The sequence below is a fragment of the Eptatretus burgeri genome, chromosome 3, assembly GCF_056783735.1.
Source record: "Eptatretus burgeri isolate ZD-2024b chromosome 3, Ebu_testis_v1, whole genome shotgun sequence".
Classification (NCBI taxonomy): domain Eukaryota; kingdom Metazoa; phylum Chordata; class Myxini; order Myxiniformes; family Myxinidae; genus Eptatretus; species Eptatretus burgeri.
The window spans coordinates 291891-312625 of NC_140963.1; the positions used below are offsets into that span (position 1 = coordinate 291891).

The 20735-nt window shown below is 45.8% G+C and overlaps 1 protein-coding gene and 1 long non-coding RNA gene across 7 annotated transcripts in view; one reads left to right on the plus strand and one right to left on the minus strand.

Moving 5' to 3' along the window:
* The window catches only part of LOC147029275 (integrin alpha-9-like), a 262737-nt gene that overhangs the window by 144810 nt on the left and 97192 nt on the right, over window positions 1-20735 (minus strand). The gene's annotated exons all lie outside the window — the stretch shown is intronic.
* LOC147029277 (uncharacterized) overlaps window positions 1-20735 on the plus strand; it is a 61414-nt gene that overhangs the window by 18317 nt on the left and 22362 nt on the right. Inside the window, exons 3-4 of the long non-coding RNA XR_015055843.1 lie at window positions 3651-3734; window positions 9221-9300. This is a non-coding gene — a long non-coding RNA (uncharacterized LOC147029277). The remainder of the gene's footprint in view (window positions 1-3650; window positions 3735-9220; window positions 9301-20735) is intronic.

Here is a 20735-nt window from a genome sequence, read left to right on the forward strand (position 1 = left end):
CAGCATTCTCTCCCTTGACATACGCGTTCATCAAGTCCGCGGCAGTGGCTGGCGGTGCGATGACACCTGAACTAATATTGACGAGTTCAAGGCGAGCGCCGGAGAAAGGGTTAATCATTTGAAGTACTGTGTCCATCACTTGTACCACCACTGCTTCGTTCTTCTTCGAGCTCGACACATCCAAATCCTTTCTTCGTCGGGGCTCGTTGTGGATACCCGCCATGGACTCACATTTCCTTGCGATTTCCGCACGTGCTGGTTGGGACAGGATCCACTTCGTCACAACTGTGCTTTTCTGAGTGTAACCAATGATGCCTCCGCTGGTCTTGCTCTCCCTATTTAAAGTCTGCTCTATGATCTGATCACAAGCAACACTACTAAATCCATAACGAGTATGCCGTTGGGCAGTCCATTTGCCGTCCATGAACGCTTGATAGGTGTCTGGGTGGGAGTGCTCGAGCTCGGCCATTTCCAGCCAGTAAACGGGTAAGTACCTTGCATAGTTTCGGTGATCGTATTGTTACGTCTGGGGGGGGCGGGGGGAGGGTATGCATTCAAAGGGTAATTAGGATGTTTAATTAGGTATGCCATGCTGTTCAAGTTGTTCCAGGATCTCGATGTAATAAGTAGCAATTCAGTGGTGATAAGTTGTCTCGTAAATGTTCATTTCTTTAAGGGGGAAATGATAATTGTCACGTAATTAGATAGGGAGACGGGTTAGGGTAAGTGTGTATGCGTATCCCCTTTTAGTATTCCCTGTAGGCTTGCCGTGACGTAACAGGACAGTGCTCCGGATTGCTCCGCCCTTTGATCACGATTGGCGAAAGGCGACGGCGGAGGGCCAATAAAAGGGCTCGATTGGAAGTGACGATGACTCGAGTATAAAAAGGTTCTGTTCGGGAGAAGAAGAGGAGGAAGAGTGATAAAAAGGAAGCTTCTGGTCCAGGTTGTTGGTCTCTGAGCGCGCTCTCTCGTTGCGCTGGTTCGTTCCTCGATTCGTCATGTCTCGTGGGCTTGCTGTGCCTCACCTCGGTTGGCTCTGGAGTTCTGCTGGCTCGGAGTACGGGACCGAACGGCGGGCGTCCTGCCTCCCTCTCCTGCTCGCATCTTGGCGCCAGAACTGGCTCCCTGGCGGCTGTGAGCGGACTTGGGCCTACACCAGGAGGTCGACACCACCAGGAACAGCACCACGGTGGCTGGTTGGAGCTCACAGGCCGGAAACCGCGATTGTGCGCGGAAGGGCTGACGGAACCTCGGCACCACCGTGTCTCCTGCCCCTGACGAGCGCAACGCCAGCTCGTCCGGCACCAATCCAGTGACTGTTACGTCGACACCACGGGCAAGCCTGACCAGTAGCTACGTTGTGTGTGTGTGTGTGTGTGTGTGTGTGTGTGTGTGTGTGTGTGTGTGTGTGTGTGTGTGTGTGTGTGTGTGTGTGTGTGTGTGTGTGTGTGTGTGTGTGTGTGTGTGTGTGAGAGTGCCTGGCGCCTTAGAGGGTTTGAGATTTGTATATCCATTGGAATTGTTTGTGTTTTCCCCACGCCCGAACCCACACAACCTCCCCTCGAATCGCCCCGGATCCCTCCTCTTGCCGAGTCTTATTATTGCTCTGGTTAGAGAAATAAACATTATTAACTCGGTGAAAAGCGACTCGTGCCACCTTCCTCGTCCCGTTTGCTGGAGAGCGATTAAAACCGCCATCTTTGGGTTATAAAAAAAATAAACCGCCTCCATCGTTTCGGCTCATTCTACGTTGGCGGGACTGTTCAAGTCCCGTGGACGTCACAGTATGCAAAGCACCAGGGCATTGACGCTCTCGTGATCGCAAAGTGTTTCGGCCAGTTCGAAGTACGAGTTGCCCGTATAAACTGTAGTGCTAGCTCCATCATTTCCAAGTCGGGCCATGTCATGTCCACACTTTGGGGTTTGATCAGGTCATCCCTCACCATGAGTGCTCCCGAGTATATAACATGTAAATTGAGGTCTGAGTCACCCTGCTGTGGACCCTGGCTGGCTTCATCCTCTGTAGTTGACTCTGTTTCTGTTGTAGAGCTACTGTCTACAACAGCAGCCTGAGCAATGGAACCAATATCAATGTCCTTCATGAACACCACTTCGCTCTCAGACATTTTTGGTGGACGATAGAAAATCATGTCTGGGTACCGTTCATTTCTACGTTCGCCGTAGCAATTCGACAAGCCGAAAAAAAACTGGTAACAAAAAAAAAAAAACCCATTTGTTTCCGTCCGTCTGGCCACACGTTCGCCTTAGGGCCCCCCTGCGGTCGCCTTGCGGGCACCTTGAGGCTGCCTTACGTCTGCCTTGAAAATTCTATGGCTGCCGCAGGGCCCCCTGAAGGTCACCGTGCGACATCAAATCAAAGACTGTACGGCAACTCCATGTTTTCGGTCTCCACAATTTCTAAATACGCCGTGCGGCTCCCCGAAAATAAAAACATATGTGACTGCTACATTGTGTGACCGTGGAAATACTGTGGCCGCCGTATAATTGCTCGTGGCCGTAGATTTTGGAGACCCCACGGCCGCCGTGGCAAATGTGACTTAGGCCTAAGGGGCCAAGCCCGAACCATGAAAAACAGCGCCAGACCATTATTGCTCCTCCACCAAACTTTACAGTTGGCACTATGCATTTGGGCAGCTAGCATTCTCCTGGTATCCTCCAAACCTAGATTCATCCGTCAGACTTCCAGATGGTGAAGCATGATTCATCACTCCAGAGAACGAGTTTCCACTGCTCCAGAGTCCAGTGGTGGTGAGCTTTTCACCACTCCAGTCGACGCTTGGCATTGCGCATGGTGATCTTAGGCTTGTGTGCGGCTGCTCAGCACGGAAACCCATTTCATGAAGTTCTCAACGAACTGTGTTTGTGCTGACGTTGCTTCCAGAGGCAGTTTGGAACTCGGTAAGTGAGTGTTGCAACCAATGACAGACGATTTTCTGCTCTCCAGGCTTCAGCACTCGGCGGTCCCATTCTGTGAGCTTGTGTGGCCTACCACTTCATGGCTGAGCTGTTGTTTCTCCCAGATGGTTCCATTTCACAATAACAGCAATTACACTTGACCGGGGCAGCTCTATCAGGGCAGAATTTGACGAATTGACTTGTTGAAGCAGTGGCATCCTATGATGGTGCCACATTGAACATCACTGAGCTCTTCAGTTATGCCCATTCTACTGCCAATGGCTGTGTTCTTGATTTTATACACCTGTCAGCAATGGGTGTGTCTAAAATAGCTAAATCCACTGATTCGAAGAGGTGTCCACTTATTTTTAGAAATGTATAAATCGCAAAGTTGACTGACAGAGGTTATTTTCTGCTGACTTCCACGCTGATGAAATTTGATCTCTGGCAAGTGATAGGGTGACCAGAGCAGAATATTTGTGAAATCGAAAGTGCCATCTTTTGATTGAAATATCAGCAAAGTGACAGGTAAAAATTCCTTGCATGTTATTAAGATGATATTCACCTTATATTTGTTTTCCAATTTAGTGATGATCTGTTTTTGTATTTTTTTTAAGAACATAACTTGCTCTTCGTCCAGTTTACATTGTTGAACTGAGCCAGAAAAATTTATTGTCATCCAATATTTAATTCTCTTATTGCTCACATGTCGTATTTGTTTTCAAAATCAGGATGGTGAAAATTATGGGTGTGATCTGAAACCACTTCATCTGATATGTAAAGTTCTTCCACACATCATGGAATCTCATACCAAGGTGAAATACTTTTTGGTATTCTGTGCTTAAGTTTTGCAGCGTTCTAGACTACTTACACATGAGCTTTGCATGCTGAAATTATTATTATTTTTTTAGTTTGCCTTATATTTACCCTCATCGAAGGAAAGGGTATTGCATTTGGGTCCGTTTGCTTGTTTATTACTTGGCAAAATCTTCGATTTTGTCAAGTATGTTGGTCTGTTCCATTTGTTGGTTTGTTTGTTTGTTTGTCCGGTCGTCTACAGCCCAAACGGCTGGACCAGTCGTTCTTAAATTTTTACACCTGATAGGCAATCCACCTGAGACGATCCGCGTCCAAACCCCGTCTGAATCGGACTAAACGTCACGACGTGACGTCACACAACGTGAAAACACATTTTTGACATAACTCAGTGGCCGGAAGTCGCAGCGACTTCCGGTTGACGCCAAATTAAACTTCATTCAAATATCTTCAAATATCTTCTAAATGATTACTAAATGCATCTTATTACAAATTACGCATAGTTTTCGCAAGCGTATGACGTCAAAGTTTTGCCTATTGGCGTCATTAAAAAAAAATAGTTACGCTCGTGTGCAGCCGAAACTACTGAAGCAATCATTCTCAAATTTTAACACGTGATAGCCAATCTTGCTGAAATAGTCTGGGATCAAATCACGTCATAATCGCACTTAACGTCACGACGTTACGTCAAAAAAGGTGAAAACAAGCTTTTGAACATAACTCAGTAACCGGAAGTCGTAGCGACTTCCTGTTGACGCCAAAACAAACTTCAATGGAATATCTAAATGTTTTAAAATGCATGTTAGTACAAATTATGCAGTTTTCGCAAGCGTATGACGTCAAAGTTTTTAGCTATTGGCGTGATTTAAAAAAAATTCTATTCGTTCTACAGGTTACAATTCTTATCCGATTTGGATGAAATTTTAACAGCTGATAGAAATCCACAGTGCAAAAAGATATGTGACTTGGTGATGTTCAAGATCAGGATCTGGATTCTGCATCACTTTATATTATCACCCATTATAAACCAATGGGGAATTTTGTGAATTACAAATGGTTATTTCTCAAACATTTTTGCACTTATTATATTGAAACTTGTACTGTCTATTTATGCATGTAATATTAACATGTGTACAAAGTTTGATCGGAATTGACCCAAGGTCAAGGTCAGGGTCACCCAAAACATGAAAAACACACATATAAAATACATATTTTTGTTTTACAACATATTTCAAACCTGATAACGGGATCGTAAAGCTGGTTGAAAAGCAATGTTCCAAGGTATTTTCAAATATTTTCTACGATCAGAATGAAGGCAACAAGCACCGATGATAAGTTGTTGAATGTCACATGGTGGCTTTAAATGAGTTGTGAAAATTTTCAATCTGCTGCTGTTACCATGACAACGCGCACCTGATAATTGTTATTTGTGACGTCGCATCATTTTATTGATGTACGAACAAATAAACACCACACATTCCATGACATTACAGCTTGGACCACCACATGGAAAGGTCAACTAATTCGCCAAGTGTCGTGCTTAGCACGATTTTTCATTATCTTGTCAAACGAAGTTTTTGCAAGATATGTTAGTCAGCTTGTATGTTTTTTTGTTTTTTTTTGTTTGTTTGTTTGTCTGTAATCACATATAAAAAATTCTGCAGAGCACAGTTATCATTGGAAATTTTTGCAACTTCGCATATCAGAGGCCTATAGAGGTCCCTTTCAGTGCACAAAATTTTGAAGGTCAAGGTCAAAGGTCAAGGTCACTTTGTCGCAAATCAGGGGGAGTCGACGAAACCCTTATTTTTTTGAGTAATTTTGATCGGATCGTCTTTAAACTTCATGGGAATATAGTTCATGGTCTGGCGCTCAGCTGATTAATTTTTCATGGCGATTGGCCTTGACCTTCATGGTTAGCACCTGAGGTCAAACATATTTTACCCCAAGGTCAAATTTTCAAGTTTTAGGAACCATATCGTGTAGTCCCTCAAATTGAACACCTCGATGAGTGCTTTCTAGATATGTCAAGCTTGAGACATTATGACGTCATTTGGTGAAGTTATGAGGCAAACACATATTTTTCATGGTTACTCTGTAGAACGATTCTCATCGGAATCTCTCGTAGGCAGAAATTCCTCAAGGAGTCGCTCCTGGTGGATAGCAGCTCTGTTCACCTCAGTGTGACCTTAAAGAAGTCACACGTGGTCACCTTTTGGCAAGATACGGGTGACATTGGTTTTTATATTTGTTTGTTTATCTGTTTATTTGTTTGTCCGTACAGAACTTTCATGGTTTTCTCCACACGCTCTTAGTGGATTGAGGTGAAATTTTCACCATATGTGCGACTACTCATGTAGAATGTTTTAATGATAATTATGACGTCATAGGTCATGTGGTGTGGCAACCTTGTTGGGAAAAACGGAAAAATATTGGACCTCTATATCTCTGAATCTCTGAAACCGCACTAAGGAAAAAATAAACCAATGTCACCCGCAGGGTGACCCGTATCTTGCCAAAAGGTGACCACGTGTGACTTCTTTGAGGTCACACTGAGGTGAACAGAGCTGCTATCCACCAGGAGTGACTCCTTGAGGAATATCTGCCTACGAGAGATTCCGATGAGAATCGTTCTACAGAGTAACCATGAAAAATATGCTTTTTCCTCATGACGTCATAATGTCTCATATCATACAGCTTGACATATCTAGAAAGCACTCATCGAGGTGTTCAATTTGAGGGACTACACGATATGATTCCTAAAACTTGAAAATTTGACCTTGGGGTCAAATATGTTTGACCTCAGGCGCTAACCATGAAGGTCAAGGCCAATCGCCACCAAAAATTAATCAGCTGAGCAGCAGACCATGAACTATATTCCCATGAAGTTTGAAGACGATCCGATCAAAATTACTCAAAAAATAAGGGTTTCGTCGACTCCCTTGATTTGCGACAGTGACCTTGACCTTTGACCTTGACCTTCAAAATTTTATGCGCTGAAAGGGACCTCTATAGGCCTCTGATATGCGAAGTTACAAAAATTTCCAATGACAACTGTGCTCTGCAGAGTGATTTATACGTTATTACAGACCAAAAAAAAAAAAAACACAAAAAAAAAAAAACATATGAAGGTCAAGGCCAATCGCCACCAAAAATTAATCAGCTGAGTGCCAGACCATGAACTATATTCCCATGAAGTTTGAAGACGATCCGATAAAAATTACTCAAAAAATAAGGGTTTCGTCGACTCCTCCTGATTTGCGACAAAGTGACCTTGACCTTTGACCTTGACCTTCAAAATTTTGTGCACTGAAAGGGACCTCTATAGGCCTCTGATATGCGAAGTTACAAAATTTTCCGATGATAACTGTGCTCTGCAGAATTTTTTTATACGTGATTACAGACAAAAAAAAAAAAAACATACAAGCTGACTAACATATCTTGCAAAACTTCGTTTTGGCAAGATAATGAAACTTGGCACACCGCAAGTACTCATGAGAAATAAATGATTTTTTTTTGATGTCAAAGGTGCCTTCATTATGACGTCATAATTGCATATGTGGAACGCTGCATCTGATCGGTATGAAAATTTTTGAGGGCCATCTGTAGATAAAATGGTCCACAGAAAAAATTTGATGATGTCATCGATCATGTGATTCAGCAGCCATATTGCTTTTTAAAAAATAAAACATTCAAAAATCGTCTTCTCTGAAGTAGCTGAACAGATTGAGGCAAAACTTTACACACATGACTGCCTATCCATGAGGAATAAAAAGTTCACAACACCAACAAAAAAAATAATTGTTCAAGTCGATCGATATACAATATTCCATGATGGTGCTAATATTGTAGAGTGCTCACCAAGTGGCTTGAACACTCAAGGAAGCACTTCAACTAAGTAGTTGATAAGGAGTGGCTGGCTTGGCAAGCTGGACACACTTCCTGGAGACACCCAAAATATCAAACTCTCTCTGAATTAGACAAATGAACACCATTTTAGCATTTGGATCTGATAATATGTTCAATCATGGAGCTTAAATTTTGAAATTCAGCTTAGTTTAAGAGATTTTTGAGGTTATCACATGTGCAGAAATGAAGTGAAGCCACGGACGCGAGCTTCTCCAGGTGTTTATAGGCATTGCAAATTTATCCAGTGATTCTTTGGTATGATAATCAGGCATTCAATGATACGATTGAGGAAAGTGGGGAGAAAAAACTTTATCAGTAAGAAATCATTGCAGCTTGTTCCAAAGCAAGGCATTGTTGAGCAGCCCCCTAAAAAATGGTGAATTAAGACTCCAGCGAGGGACAGCGAGAATTCCAAGAATGTGCATGATAAAGGATATATTTAAATAAGGCCATTAATTATCTTCAAATGTGGTGTTTTAAGTAACCAAAACACTCAATTTTCACTCATGCACTTTCTTGGAGTTCCTTTTCTATGCATGCAAAGTTTCAGGCTGCTCGGTTTCATGGTTTTGAGGTTATGAGGACACACACACACACACACACACACACACACACACACACACACACACACACACACACACACACACACACACACACACACACACACACACACACACACACACACACACAATGTACTGGAAAGTACTTACTAAAGCTATTTTATTTTTTTATATACCTTATCGAGGCTCGTATCAGAGCTAACACACAACTCACAGCAAGGGGGCATGAGACAAGAGGGACGGGAGTGGGAGGGACAAAACAGTGGGGAACAGACACATTAGGTGAACTGTGGAAGGGAGAGGGATGGGGATGGGACGGGGAACATGGCGAAGAGAAGAAGATGGGAACATGGCGAAGGTAGGGATGTATCTACACATATACTTAATGGAATAACTGACTTCGGGACAACTGTATGTTTGTATACATACGGTTGCTAGAACCGTAACAATATTTATATATATATATATATATATATATATATATATATATATATATATATATATATATATATATATTTATATATATATATATATATATATATCTCTCTCACACTCACACACACACACACACACACACACACACACACACACACACACACACACACACACACACACACACACACACACACACACACACTTATTATTGTTCTCGAAGGTATTGAAACTAAATTTGACAGATATTTCTTCATTTTGTATTTCTACACTTTTGTATAACTGCTCAATAAATTATTGATAAAATGTTATTGTTATGTTGTTCAGTCATTATAAAACTAATATTAAAACAGAATAACTTGAAAGTAAACAAATGTTTTTCACATTTCACCAATGGATACAGTTCCTTCAGCACAAAAACAATGAAGTATGTTAGCATTGATGGCTACGCCAAAATTTCATTTCACAATTACATTTTCTAATTTCTACAGCCCTACTTTATAGATAACAGTTTGTAATACGTAAATTTATCTGCTTGGTTATGTGCTAAACAATATTCTTTGTTCACCTTCTTTCCTCTCAAGTGGAATGCAAGTATTGTTTTTGATGCCAGCGCTCTCACTATCCTGGAAGAGGAGTTGACGCTCTCTTATTTTGTGACAAGGTGATGGATAATAGAGCATATTTTCAAAATGATTTCAATTTGTGGAGTGCTCATGCATTAAGTTGTGTTTACTGTTATGGTTGTGGGGGTAGATGGAGGAATTTCAAAGCAAAGTCAGGATTGTATAGAGTTGCTTGGTCCATGGATGTGTAGGGGACATCTCAATGTAAAGTAAGTTGGGGGACTGTGAGCTTAAGTGTTACTTGTCACCACATGGGGCGTGGGGCTGTGTAAATTTGGGTGAAAACCAATTTCCCCCAGTATGGAATTGCCCCCTGTGACCTTTCCCGATGTTTTTGTTTTACAAATCAGCAATGATAGAATTACGTTTTTATAACAAGCAAGCCAAACGTCCAAGCAGGCAGAAGCCCTGCCTTCCCGGTTTTTCGTGCCAACAAGTTACGCCCTGAGGTGGATGATTGATGGGCATGACGTCAGAGAGCAGGGAGAAGAAGGGTGAGGTTCGAGGAGCAGATAGTTGTGAGAGGAACGTGGCTGGGACGGAGGATCTCACTGCTCTACTTGGCACTACAAAATGTCTGCATGATTCTCATAGTCGTGCTGAGGCAAATTAGCTCACATTTTGGAGCAAGACGTCAGCCATTAACTTTTGGTTGGGTTGTGAGAGACCAACCTCGAAGCCTCGTACATATCACCGAAGGGAGGGGCACCATTTTGCAGAGAGCTGCGGCATCGGCAAGCACGATCGGCGAGGAAGCCGCACAGTGGTTGGTGAGCTCTGATGTTGAACACTGCCTCACGAATTACCTCACGTACTTTTCCCGCACAGAGAGCGGCTCGGCACCATTTTTGGGCGCGTCTTCTCGCACAGTGACAAAGTAGTTTGGTGACTTTCAAGCTTCTGAAACTCACTCATGGACTCGAAGCTAAGTGGCGAAATGAAGGAGGGATTATTTTCCTTGGTTTTATTCTATTCCTCTTGTCTGTATTTAAGTCTGTGTGGAGGCACCTTGAAATTAGATTTCGGTTACCTCACGTCTTGATTTGTTCCATTATAACTTCATTTTCTATTGAATAAATCATTATTTATTTAAGTTGCTGGTGTCCATGTATCTGTAGTGGGTTCGAGTACAACCCATGTGCCTCTGTCCCTCTGCCGCCCATTCCCTCCGGCGGGCACCATAATCTCTGAGGATCACGTGTCCGCCTCAAAGGAAAACCACTCAGCGATCCAGTCTGGTCGGTGTTAACTGCCAGTCCACTACAATTGGGTTGGGGAGGATTAACCTAACCGCCAGGACTGCGACATTTGTTGATCAGGAGTGGGATATGAACCCCTCCCTGACTTCCTCGGGAGTGCAAGACCCATGACATTTGGAGTCGGGAGTGTGGGATTCAAACTCTGAACAACATTTCACAGGAGACATGAAATTGTTCATCACGATAGTTGGTGTCGGGGAGAAAAGAACGCTTGGAAATTTAATATAAATAAAAATTTTTTTGAGGAGATTAGACATACACAAAATGGTGGACGAGCATGAGATGGCAATGATCATATGAGATAGTCACCCACTGGAAGGAAGCGAGCCGGGGGGAGAGTTGAGTGACGATCGGGTAGGAGCCTCCCCTGTCCCAAGCATCAGTCCTTCCTCCCCCACACTGCCTCCGAGCCTACCAGCTCCCTAACACCGGGGAGTGCCCCCATGGCACCTCCCCTGAAATGCACACGTGGCAGGCTGGCTTCCCGGGCCCCTTTCCGAGGGTCACCCGTGCCCACAACACTGCCCACGCGGCTAATGGCGCCCCGGGCCCCTGCACCAAGCAGGCGCACCCGTGCCCACTACGCTATCCCGGCCCCCCATGGGCCCTTGGCCTACCACGGCCGACTAGCCTGGTGCCCGGGGTACCCACTCAGCGATACTCACCTTTCGCAGCCACGCTCCCAGCCCGTCAACAGGGCTCCTGCACCCCTCCAAATGGGTATCGAGCCTACTTTCCCACCAACAACAAAACGACTTCCATTTTTCAATTTGACTAACCCCCTAACTCACTTTATACTGACCCCGGGGTCCCTTGGGCGGGAGTCACTCCTCCCCCCAATCACTCATCGCACCATGCATTCCCCATTCGCTCCACTCACACAGAGCCGCTGGCCTCACTCACTCATCATGTACTCACCTCACAACTCTTCAACACACACACCGCTGAACTCTGCCATCCTTCTAACTACCTCCCCGAACTAACTCGTGCTCCCACGTCGTCCCTTACACTATAGCACGTTCCTTTTAACACTACGTAGCTAAACTACGTCCCCACTACACACTCACAAGTCTGTCCATGTCCTCATATGTCCCAAAAATCACTTTCCCAGCCTAAATCTGGCTACAATCCCTCTAACTAATCCATTCCACGGACTCCATGAGGACTTACCCCTGCCCCATGAAGTCGGTCTAACTAAGCTAACCCTTCCCCCTAACTAGTTTCCATCCTGTGCCCTGGTAAGGGGTCTTCCACCCCTTGCCCAGGAATCCTGTGCACCCAAAAGTGAGGCTTGCTGTTCTTTTTTTTTCTTTTTTTTCTAATTGCGCAGCACCAGCGCGGTAACTCACAGCTCGCGCACTTTGCACCTGCCCGTGACGTCATGCAGCTGCACGTGTTCCTCGTCCCTCCTTGGACGGTACCATCCGGCAGGGATACCCCTCCTGCCGGATTCCAACCCCACGTGCAGCCATGACGTCACCGTGCGCATAAAAAAAAACACAAGCCACACGTCTCGAGGGGTTCCCCACGCGAACACATGTGCTTTGCCCGTTGGAGCTTAACACACACGATCGCGTGGAGAACCCGTCCGGTCCAAATCCGTAATCCTGCCTAAACTTTGTCCGTCCGCGGGATCGGCAAATCCACCGCGTGCGTTTCCGGACCGGGACTTCACTCTCGCAAGCGAGCACGTGGGGGCCTCGTGCGTTGCACAGCACGGACCTCGCGCGCGCTGCTGGGCGAACCCGGCACGATCCCCGAAACAACTACAGCCGCTACTCGGCTTCCTTTCCTCACATGTCACCGTCGTCGCCATTCGACCCACGCACACCTGCGTGTTACGACGCTCACACTCCATTCCATTACATTCACCCCGGGAGACGCGGCTGCATGTTCAAACATGCCTACCGACATCTCCCTTACATACCGCTCTCTCACACACACGGTCTCCCTTGCACTCGGCCGTTCACTCACGCATGCCATTACCCTTGCACACGTGGCTCCCCTCACTCGCGGCCTTCCACTCACTCGTGCCATTTCCCTCACACAAACCACACCACTCGCACACGCGGGGGCACTCACCCGCGGTTCCTCATCCACACACCGTGCCTCACTCATACACCGTGCCTCACTCACACACGCTATGGCACTCAACCGCGGTGTTTCATCCATACTGGCCGTTTCATCCACACACACGGCCTCTTCCACTTGCGGTGCCCCTTTTACACACGGCGTGCTGGGAAGCACGTACTCCGGCACAATCGCCACCACAGCACTCACACACGGGGTCGCTTCCACACACGGGGACGCACTCACACCTTGCACCACACACACAGGGACAACTACACTGGGGATTCGTGTCCCCACAAGGGTCTCCGGGGCCTCTATACCCCCCAAGCTCTCCGTGCACCTGTCCACAGCACTCCTCCCCTCGACCTCGCAAAGCACGACCGAACTCACCTGGTCGTGACTCGCCTCAAGGGGGCATACTCCCTCCCCTCGTTCCTGGAGGAGGCCATCCAACTGCTCGCACCGGGTCTCTACCCAGTCCGCGAGTTCACCCCCATTATCCTCCACTACCTCTGTGTGTGTGTGCGTCACTTACCCCGTCTTCATCGTGTAGTCTTCCCTCTATCGTCCCCATCTCCCGTGTCTCTGCCAACTCAGTCACCTCTTCACCCTTTACCTCCCTTGTCTCAACTATTATTTCCGTCTCTTCCCTTATCTCCCTTGTGCACGTCTCCGTCACCCCAATTAGTTTGTCCCTCTCGGTTACCGTCACTTTTTCCGTCACGACCCTCGCCCAACACGTCCCCCGAATTATTTTTTCACCTGCCTCCACCGCGGGCCCGACAGCCGTTGCACTCCCTCCCAGCTCGTTCGCTCCCACACGTGGAGTCGCCATTTTTAGCTCCCTGGTCACTGCATTCATGCCCGCCTGCAGGCTTCGGCCCATGTTCTGCGTCGCACCCCGCAGCTTTTTCGTTTCTTCCTTCATGTTTGTTTCCATTCCGTTCATTTGTTGTGTATTCGCATCCATCCTCGCTGTCATTGCCGCCAGCATGGCGCATAGCTGGGCCATGTCGGGTGCGCTTGGGTGAGTCGTTTCGGCAAGGATCGGGGGGTTTTGGTGGAGAGGGGGAGGGGAGGTGTCATACACCGCGGCCGCCGCCGCACCTATTTCGGGCTCTGGGTTCAGTTGGGGGAGTTCGTGTTCCTGCACAACCAACATTTCCTGCTCGGGGTTTTCATCCTGGACCATGGATTCTACACATTCTACATCCATTTCTAATACCCCCGGCTCCCGCTCACCTTGAGACGCCATCTTATTTCTCGTAAAGGGTTAATTTAGCTCGCTCGTAATTTGGAGGGAATCGGGGGTCGCTCCTCTCACCCCTGGACCGATTCCCGTGAATTTAGCTGGAGACAGGAGAGCCCGTTGTCCCATTCTCCGATACCAGTGCCGCGAGGAGGGCGATGAGTTTATATCGCACGACCTGACACCAGTGTTGCGGATTCGCGCCCGCCGGCGTGCGAACGGCCACGTAACTCGAATCGCGGCACGTCGCCCACCGGACGGACAATCCCGTCGTGACCCTCTCGGACTAACGCCGGGAACTAGCCACGGGTGGGCCTTTCGGCCTCACCACGATCGTGCCAATCGGCCCCCGCGTGGGATAGGGTTGCTCGCCAAATTCGACCTACCTAAGTACCCACACGGAGGGTAGACCGGGCGACCGCACCTCGCCGCAGGTCGACTTCGGACACGGGCCACTTTAAGCGACCCGTTCCGTACTATCGGGATAACCGAGCGGTGTTATCGTCAACCTGGACGGTTCGATTAATTATCGGGCGTTTTAGCCCACGACCAACCCTTTACGTGAAGTAAGATGGAGATTAAATAAAGGAAAAGACGAAGCGAAACGGGAAAACAGTTCAACATAAAGCACATTTATTTCGCGATGAACGGAAAGCACACATATACAATTACACCAAAAGCAAATGTAAAAGAAGAAGAAGAAACACACAATAATGCACAAAAAGCAAATGTAAAAGCAAAAGACAATGCAGAGCTAACCGACTACCGAGCACACGGCAACACTTATCTGGAAGCGCGGACAGTGTCTGGAATGGGGTGGGAACGGGGCCCCCTTCTCACACTATCTCAGCGCGGGGGGGGGGGAAACAGGAGGGGGTTGTTGATGCTCGGGGGGATGAGGATATCTCGCTGGTTCGGGTCCCGCGACGAGCGTCTCCACCGCGACCTCGGTCGCGTTATCGGCCTCCCCTCTCCACAGCTCCCCGACTCTGACACGAGCGCCCCCTCGACTGCCTTCGCCGCCGCCACCTCTCCAACTCTCCCACTCTCCACAGCTCCGTCCAACTGCTTTCTCCGACTCTTCTCTTCTCCACTCTCCTTGACTGACTCTTTCCAACTCCACTACTCCGACTCTTCCCAACTCAACTGCCTTTTTGGCGAGCGAACGCGGCCCTTTATAGCCCCCGTGGCTTCGCTCCTTCACCTTCGACCCTTTACCTCTGGCTGGCTCCCCATTGGACAGAAGAAAAGTGGGCGTGAATGCTTTTTGATCCGCGAATCTGCATATAGCGATTATACTCCGACGCACCTGGAGGCGGGGCCAAATCGCCCCATGCTCACTGATAGGACGGAACAGAAGTGGGCGTGAGTCGTTTTTGATCCGATTGCTTCGGAAAGGCTGGTGTTTTTGCACCCGCTGCTCGGTGCGCGCCCTGTACGAGTCCAGGATCGGCGCCCACAAGCGGCGCGGGAATGGCGGTGATGCGATGGTTGCGATAGCGAGATGTGACGGCAAGGGTCGTGGCTGTGGTTGTGAAGCGGCATTGCGGTTGGTGGTTGTTGTGTGATGGCTGTTGAGACGTGGTTGGTGGTGGTTGTGGTGGTAGTAATGGCGGCTGGTCCAAAATAAAGATAGTAAAAGAAAAACGGCTATCTAGAGGGGTCGCAGCCCGAATGAATGACATTTATTCCATCTAAACAACGGGTTTGGGCCTAACTACACATATACTTACAGAGATATCTCACCTCAGGGACCTGAATGGTGGTTTGCGAATTTCGTCAACCACAACAATATATATATATATATGTATATATATATGTATATATATATGTATATATATATATGTATATATATATATGTGTATATATATATGTATATATATATGTATATATATATATGTATATATATATATGTGTATATATATATATATATACATATATATATATACATATATATATATATATATATATATATATATATATATATATATATATATATATATATATATATATATATATGTGCACTATTTTGTTTTTGTTTTTTATTTTGAAGGGCAGGGATAGATAAGTCTGGTGTTGGCGTTGTGGTTCGGGTAGCGGCTTGGGATCCAAAAGGGCCTGAGTTCATTCCCCGTTGGCCGCTTGAATTAATACACACCAGGGGGTTGACTCAGCCTGTCATCCTTCCGAGGTCAGCGAAATGAGTACCAGTGTACTGGTCCCGGTTAGTATAGGTGTACCATATCCCGGTATGCCCGGTTAGTAGAGGTGTACCATTACATATCCCTGTGTGTCGTAAGAGGCGACCAGGATTGCGGCAGTTTTTACGCCGGAAGCTCTTCCTAAGCCAAATCACTATGGGGATCATACGGATGATCCGCTGTGGCGACCCCTATCGGGAGCAGCCGAAAGAAGATATATGTATTCATGTATATTCTGTATATGTATATATATATATATATATATATATATATATATATATATATATGTATATATATATATGTATATATATGTATATATATGTATATATATGTATATATATGTATATATATGTATATATGTATATATATGTATATATATATATGTATATATATATATATATATATATATGTATATATATATATGTATATATATATATGTATATATATGTATGTGTATATATATATGTATGTATATATATGTATATATATGTATATATGTATATATATATATATATATATATATATATATATATATATATATATATATATATATATATATATATATATATATATATATATATACTCCATGCGACACATGGGAGGCAGCTGGTTCGTCTTGCAGTGAGACAGCTGGTTCGCCTTGCAGCTGGTAAAAAAATTGGCAACACCACAAATGTAGAATCCACGCATGTCACCAGTGGAAGGTCAGATCAGGTACGGTAGCGTGCGCCGGAGCAGCTCGTCGCTGCATCCACTTTCCTCCGCTAATCCAGGGGCCTCCATCTGGCCAACCGCCAGGCAGATGTCTGGCCCATCCTCATCTCCTTAAGATCAACCTGCTGCATCCACAAGGCACGTGGTCAGCCCATTGGCCTCCTCCACTCATGACGCTCCCTCGCTGAGGGAAAATCTGATGAGCATGATCAGCGTCAGGATAACTCGCCACATGTCCATACAGCCACAGCTGATGCTCACAGACTATGCAGGTAACAAATCTCATTTGAGTCTCTCTCAGCAACCGCTCATTGGGCACAAAGTCTAGCAGTGATAGCCAATGGTTCTCCGAAGAGACTTGATGCCAAAGGAATTAAGTCTCCATCTTGCATCCCTGGTCAGAGTCCAAGTCTCACATCTGTAGAGAAAGACTGGAAGCACCAAGCACCTGAAGACTCGGACTTTCATCTTCGTGCAAAGGTACCGACAGTGCCACACCCCATGATCCAGTGAATCCATGACTCCTCAGGCTCGACTCAGAAGTCTATTGACTTCTGGCTCACAGCCAGCAGAGACATGAATATCATTGCCAAGGGAAGTGAATCTCTCTGTGACCTCAACAGCCTCACCACAAACAGGAACAGACAAGATAGCAGCATCCACGATGTCATTGAAAGCCTGGATCTTTGTTTTGACCAAGGAAAACCATAATCCCAGCAGTTCTGACTCCACATTCAGCACCTTGAGGACTCCCAAAATGATTTCCAGAATCTCCGCAAAGATGACTGCATCATCTGCGAAATCAAGGTCCGAGATCTTGTAATTTCCAAAGGATGCACCATAGCCTGATTTGTCTGACATCCTCCCCAGAATCCAGTCCATACAAGTGCTGAAAAGTGTGGGGGCCACTACACACCCGTGACGAACTCCAGTAACACCTGGAAATAAGTCGGAGATGGTATCACCACATCTCACAGCACTGTCAGTACCAGAGTATAGTTCAGACATCAGATTGATCAGTTTTGATGGCTCCCCACGAAGACCAAGAATCCTCCAGAAGGCATCCCGATCAATAGTGGGGCAACTTAGCTAAATATAGCATAACAATTGTGCATTTTGTGAGGAAAGCACCAAATTTGGCACACTCGTAGCCTATCATATTATGAACATATTTGGATATTGGGCCATCTCAAATTCAGCTGCTGATGTCTGTGGCTGCAATTTTTCACTGCCATCAAAAATTTTGAGATGGCCCAATATCCAAATCTGTTCATAATATGATAGGCTACTAGTGTGCCAAATTTGGTGCTTTCCTCACGAAATGCACAATTGTTATGCTAAGTTGCCCCACAACAACTGAATCGAATGCTTTGCATAGATCAACATAGACTGCAAGAAGCCCCTGCCAAAACTCTCGTTTGCATTCGTTGTTTACCCGAAGGGCACGGATACCGTCAACCGTTGACCTCTTTGGTATAAAGCCTGACTGCTCTGGGAGCTAGTGGTCAAGCAGATGGTGGTGAACTCTCTCAAGAATTATCCAAGCAAAGACCTTGCCCGGCACTGAGAGCTGTGTCACCCCTTGGTAGTTGTTGCAGTTTTGGTGATCACCCTTACCTTTTCAGAAAGAGACAACATGGCCCCTCTTCCAGTCAGTTGGGATTATGTCTGTGTTCCAGGCAAAGCACAGAACTGCATGCAACAACATGAGTATAGCATTTCCACTAGCCTTGAGAAGTTCAGCATGGATGCCACATAACCCAGGAGCTTTACACCATTTCAACCGGCTCACTGCAGCCTGTGTTTCCACAAACGAAGGTGGATCACAGTTGAGTGGAAGATCAGCAATTGTGATAGGAACAACTCTGACATCCAACGAAGCTGGTGGATCAGCTTGGTACAGTCACTTAAAGTAAGCGGCCCAGCGGGCCTTCACTTTGGATTCCTCAATCAAGAGTCCACCAACTTCTCTAACTGCAGTATACCATGTGATGGGCTTGGAGGAACGCAATGTGCAAATTCCCCTTTAAGCAGGACAAGAACCACTTCACCACAGGTGATACTCTACCCCCACAGATTCCTCGCACATACACCTCCTTGTCCTCCGTCAATGCATGTTTAGTTTTACGCCTCAACTCCCCGAACAGCTCAGCTCTTCCATTAAGCTTGGCCCTCCGACTCTACTCAATGGTATCCAGTGTTCCTTGAGAGACAAAATTCCTCTTCACCCCACGGTGAATTCCAAGATATCCACTGGTAACAACAAGGATGGTGGTCTTGAAGGTACTTCACAACTCTTCAGGATTCCCCAAAGCTCCCAGACCCCCCCTCCCCCAAATCCCCACTCAGCCTGTTTGCAAACTCCTCAGCTGCTCTCTCATCCTTGAGCTTGTCAACATTCACCCCAGAATGGTACCTGGGATGGTACCATTCTCCCGGATTTAAGCTGCAACTTCAGAGTTGCTACCACAAGCCTGTCGTCGGTATTAAGGAACTGAGCACTCCAGTAGACCCTCTAGTTGACCCTGGATCGTCCTCCAGCGAACATCAACAACCACATCGTCAATCTCTTTTGCCACACCACCAAGTACAGCGAAGAGCCTGTGAGTGCTGAAACGTGAACCAGCCACCCTGAATCCATGACTTCTAGCAAAGTCAAGGAACTTAGTGATATTCTGGTTCACAGTTCCAGACCTATGGGGACCAACACATGATTCATAACCATCCCTATCAGTTCCAGTCGATGCATTGAAATCCTCCAAGATGAGAAGAGTATCTCGCCTGGGGCACTGATCAACCACAGATTTGAGCCTGCCATAGAATGCGTCCTTCACAGTGAGATCACTCGCCTCAGTCGGAGCATATACAGAGACCAGGGAAATGACACCCAAGGAGAAATGACACCCAAATCCTGAGTCTCATAATACACTCGTTTACCGGTGTTACCTCAATTATATCATTGGAGTCAGCTCATTGGACACAGCTACAGCAACTCCTATGGCATGGTAACCATCATAGCTACCAGAGCAATAGTAGGTGTAACCACTCGCCATTATCTCACCACTACTATCCACTCTCCAAACCTCAGAGAGTGCTGCAATACGAATGTTTTAAATGCTTGAGCTCAGATGATAACAGACAGGTGATCTTCCTCTCATAGGGATACATATTATGTGTATATTTATATGTGTATATATATATATATATATATATATATATATATATATATATATGTATATATATATATATATATATATATATATATATATATATATGTATATATATATATATATATATATATGTATATGTATATAAGCATGCAGGCTTACACTCGCACACACCCATGGAGAGTCCCAAAATTACTGATCCAAATCTACCCATATATGTACCTCTACCTTTCAGCAACTGACGACTGGTACATCCCGATTGGGACAGGAATTGTACTGCCGTCCACTGTGCGGTGCGAGGAAAGTGGCTTAAGCACTCAGGCAAGCACTCCAGTTCAATGGTTGGCTTGCGATAGCTATGTCTGAATGTCCAAACTGTCCGAAAGACAAATTAACGCTTTTTCGTTTTTAGGTCATCTCTACCGAGATGACCTAATAAAGCCGGACCAAATGTCCGTCCGTCCGTCCGTCAACAATTTTTCTTTCCGATCTTGATGAAACTTAGTATGTGGGTAGATGTCGATGAGTTTTGCACAACGATATAACTTTTGTCCGGGTTCAAGGTCAGGGTCAAGGTCACGAGGTCACGTAAGTTATAAAAATCGCCATTTTCAAAACCTATCTAGTCTGCCATTCTACAAGATATTCGGCAACTGTTTATTGATTATGATAGTAAAACATATTATCTTGTATCTAACCGGACAGATTTTTGAATTTCCTTCCCGTTTGATCGTCACGTGATCTGGAAATGGCCAAAAACGCCGATGCGATTCGCAAAGAAGGAAGGAAGGAGAAATGAAATATAAATAGAAA